We start from the raw sequence: 4,774 nt of genomic DNA, 5'->3' as shown, positions 1-4,774 counted from the left end.
AATGAACACTGATACAAAAATCCTAAAATATATATCTAAAGCCAGCTCCTATATTTAGAAAATGCATCAAGAATAAATAGAATTTGCCCTGGCTGGTGTGGCTCAGTGGATGGAGTGCTGGCCTGCAAACCAAAGGTTCACCAATTCCATTGCCTGTCAGGACACATGCCTGGGTTGTAGTCCAGGTCCCCAGTAGGGGGCGCATGAGAGGCAACCACACATTGATGTTTCTCTCTCTTCCCCTCTGTCTACAAATAAATAAAATATTTAAAAAAAGAATAAATAGAAATTATCCTCAGAATATAGGGATAGTTAAACACCAGAAAAATTTATCAGTGTAACCACATTAAGAGGAGAAAATATCGATACAAGAAAACATTTGATAAAGGTCAATACCTATATACAATAAAAATTGCAACAAGTCGGTAACGAGTGATTTATTTTGATACATTGTTTATCAAAACACTACAGCAAATGTTATTTTAATGGAAAACTTTAAATGCATTCTCTTTATGATTGGGAACTAAATAAAGAATCCCATTATCACTGCTGTAATTTGACATAGTACTGAAGGCTTTGGCCAAATGCTTCAAGGAAAGAGAAAGAAATACTAGGTGTAAAGATTGAAAGGGAAAGATAAAACTTATTTGAGTTGATATAATAAATTTCATTAAGTTTAATTTAAAAAAACTAGAGGAATAAACAATACTAAAATGAGGTGTGAGCAGGGTTGCTGGACCCAAACAGATGTGACACCAGTTAATAGGATCTCCTGTCCCATCAAAAGATAATGCTTGAAATTCCAGGCTTAAACCACAAGGTGGCCTCCTCCGCAGGGAGTTTTTGTACCACTGCTAAAGAAAGGAAGAGTTCTCAATATTGTTAAATTTATTTACTTTTCTACCTCTCTTAACTAACCATTAGCTCTTGGAGGACAGGACCTATGCTGATGTAAGGGAAGGTTGGTGAGGGGTAAAGGAACAAACAAGAAGTCCCCAAGAGGCAGGAGGCTGGTGGTGAGAGCTGACGTGAAGATGCAGTCAGAGGGATGGGAGGTGTGCTCAGAGATAAGCAACTTCAAAGAGAGAAAAGTGCCTGGAGCCTCTATATTTAGTGGTGAAAAACTGGATCTAAGCAGGTCCAGCCTGTTCAGTTTCCTGCTTCGTAAAAAGGATGGTGCTGTTGAAAATGCTCCGAACCTGAAGTCTGGAATCAGTTGGGACAGTAATGATGTGGAGCAGTGTAGACAAAGAAACTACTCCAAGTTTAAGTTAGAAAGGGGTTTAGTGTGCTCTCCCCTCAGGAGGCATGCCTGCACCTTTCTCCTCCCCTGTCCTTCCCTCCAGGCATCTTATCTAGACCTTCCTCTCCCCTAAACTCCATGGGCCCTTCTTCTGCCTCTGTAACTTGTTCCCTGAATCCATTTCTCCCAAGGCCCTTCTTCTGCCTCTGTAACTTGTTCCCTGAGTCCATTTCTCCTAAGGCCCTTCTTCTGCCTCTGTAACTTGTTCCCTGAATCCATTTCTCCCAAGGCCCTTCTTCTGCCTCTGTAACTTGTTCCCTGAGTCCATTTCTCCTAAGGCCCTTCTTTTGCCTCTGTAACTTTCTAAATAAACTTTGTTTTATTTTTTAAAGGTTTAATGAATAAATATATACTTACAAATTATGCATTGTATTTTTTTAAATTGACCAGATGTTTTAGTTTAGTATCATCATTATTAAGGATATTATGTTATGGTAGAGGTGTAATCCATTAGAATGTGTGACGTTTTGGAGTTGGTTTCAAGCAATCATCTTCTAGATATTTTAAGCAGAAAAAAGGACTTTATGCATGGAATTTCAGATTTTACAAAATCACTGGAAAGTTTGGAGGAGCAGGTTTTAGACTGAAGATCCAAAAATGACTCCTAGAAAAACCCAGAACTGGCAGTAACTGTGTTCAAGAACACACCACTATAGCTGTGATTCAGAGGTCAGGACAGGTTCTAGTTTTCTGCAGAAGCCCTTGGTGCTTCTAAGATCCTGGAAGAGAACCCACTGCCTTTGCCACTACGATTCTGTCACATCATCCATGGAGCTAGAGATAGACCATTGGCATCTCTACAACCCTACCTGCTCATGGAGCGCTGCCAAAAGATGTGGGAAAATGGATCTCTGTTTCTCTCCCATTCAAATTTCTTGTAAGTGCATCTAATTTTCGGGGCCTACTTTGCATGCAGAACTCTAGTTTTTAGAGTTCATAGCTTTCCAGCCTCTGCAATAAACAAAGCAATAATCAGGGCCAGTTGTATAATTTGCAAAATGAAAATGCAGCAAATCCTTTGTTCAAAAAGCAGGAAAGAAAAGTGCCATTAAAGGAACTAAAATGTAAAGATTTTTCCTTTCTTCCAGGGTCATCTTGACTTGTCATGGTGTTTTTATTTTCCATTTAGTATTGTTCTAAGAAAAAAGAATTTAAAATGTAAATTATTAGCTTGAATTTTATATTTATCTTTATATCATGCAGTGCCAATTTTAAATGCAAATATAAGAGCATTTAACTGCCTGTGGAATCACTGAAATCATACATTTCTACTGTGAACCTCAAACATGAATATGCATTTCATTTTTTTTTAAGATTTTATTTGTTTATTTTTAGAGAGGGAAGGGAGGGAGATAGAGAGAGAGAGAGAAACATCAATGTGCGGTTCCTGGGGGGATTATGGCCTGCAACCCAGGCATGTACCCTGGCTGGGAATCAAACCTGCGACTCTTTGGTTCACAGCCCGTACTTAATCCACTGAGCTACTCCAGCCAGGGCTGCATTTCATTCTTACATGAATAGTGGAAATGCTGTGAAAAGTGACTCAGCTCTTAGGATTTCACTTCTTTTTTTTAAATTTCACTTCTTGACATGAACACATTCTACCAACATTCTCTACCTTGGACTTACAGATGAGTAAGAAAGGACTGAAAGGAAAAGGAACTATGCATTGCCTTTCCCTCTATGTCATCATTTTTAGCAAGTGATTGGTTACTATAAGGAAGTCCCATCAATAAAAATGAGATAGGATTCCTTGGCCATTTGCATTTCTTAGAATGCCATTTCCTTCTTTCTGCGTGGGAAACAAGTTCTGATTTGAATGGAAAGTGTACCCAGCCAGGATAGTCAGCATCCCTGCTTATGCACTTGTAGACATAACATTCTTGCCTTGTTCTGGCTTTGAGGCTCACTAAACTCCCATGCATCACAGGTCCACTGGGATTCTTTGCTTATGCAATATTGCAAATGCTGTATGGGAATGAAACCGCAAGGAACAGCAGATGTGTAGATTGCTCACGACAGCATCTGCTCACGCGAATGCTCCTTTGCTCCATCAGATTTCACTTACAAAACACAAGTTCAAAGATAAAATTATTAAGAATTTTAAGACGGTAACAGCAGAGCACTAAACCAAGTGTGTGGCCCTTCAAATACAGAGCCCTGTGCCTAGGTGGAACACCAATGAAACCGGCCCTGAGCATAATCGAAGGAGGTAGAAATGGAGTTGACTTTGCCAACTACTATATCCAGTAGAGAATACTTGTAAACAGATGAGGAAGAAGAAGGAAGCAGAGGGGCAGGAAGAAGCCCTGTGTGTGTGTGTGTGTGAGAGAGAGAGAGAGCAACTGGTGTTAACTTCCTAGTTCTGTGAGGCCCAGTTGTACTTCCTGTGTCTGAGTGTTTACCAGCACGCTGTTGGGCAATGCAGAGAAAGTACAGCTCCACAGTTAGCTCATATTGCGATTTTGGGTGACCTAGAACAAGGTGGCCTTTCTTAAGAGAGTTTACTGCCATCTATTGGAAAACTGTCATACAAACTATGTAAATTAACAGTGATCACAATAACTGATGTGTCTTGGACAATGCTCAGTGTGTATAAATATGAGTGGCAGCCCGGGCTGTTACCCTCAAGGTCCCGGGGGGCCAGAGGCACAAATGATAAATCACAACCTGAGCTTAACAAACTTACTGAGCAGCAGCAGGAGCTGACGTTGCAGACCAAGGGGTGACCCAGCCACACCTCCGAATCCCAGCCTCAGAGGCCTTCAGTTGAGAACCCAGATCAGTAGTTCCTAGTTTTACGCGTTGTCTTGCCCCTGGCAGCCCAGGAAGGTGGCTGCGGTGGGACCAGTTCTAACACGTGACAAAGCCTAGTGGGTGGGCTTGGTATTTTTATCCACAAGAAGCCTATACAGGCTATAAAAAAGTGTTTTGTTTTTTTTCTTTTGGCTGGAGTTATATTAACTTTTTGCAGTCCACATATCTTGTGGTAATTAAAAGGTCTGAACATTCCACCCTGACTGGTGTGGCTCAGTGGATTGAGTGCTGGCCTTTGAATGAAAGGTTGCCATTTTGACTCCCAGTCAGGGCACATGCCTGGGTTTTGGGCCAGGTCTCTAATTAGGGGTGTGTGAGATGCAACTGAGTGATATTTCTCTCCTTCTGTTTCTCCCTCCTTTCCTCTCTTTCTAAAACATAAGTAAAACTCTCTAAAAAGAAAAGATCTAAGCCCTAGCTGGCATAGCTGAGTGGATTGAGCACAGGCTGCAAACCAAAGCATCGCAGGTTCAATTCCCAGTCAGGGCATATGCCTGGGTTGCAGGCCACAGCCCCCAGCAACCGCACATTGATGTTTCTCTCTCTCTCTCTTTCTCCCTCCCTTCCCTCTCTAAAAATAAATAAATAAAATCTTAAAAAAAAAAAGGATCTGACCTGCAGGTTACTAATAATTAAACCATGGAGAAGCTGACT

Source organism: Phyllostomus hastatus, unplaced genomic scaffold, assembly GCF_019186645.2.
Source record: "Phyllostomus hastatus isolate PE091 unplaced genomic scaffold, TTU_PhHast_1.1 phas_scaffold_585, whole genome shotgun sequence".
NCBI classification, from domain to species: domain Eukaryota; kingdom Metazoa; phylum Chordata; class Mammalia; order Chiroptera; family Phyllostomidae; genus Phyllostomus; species Phyllostomus hastatus.
The sequence above is the reverse complement of the archived record's forward strand: the minus strand, read 5'-3'. Positions refer to the sequence as shown.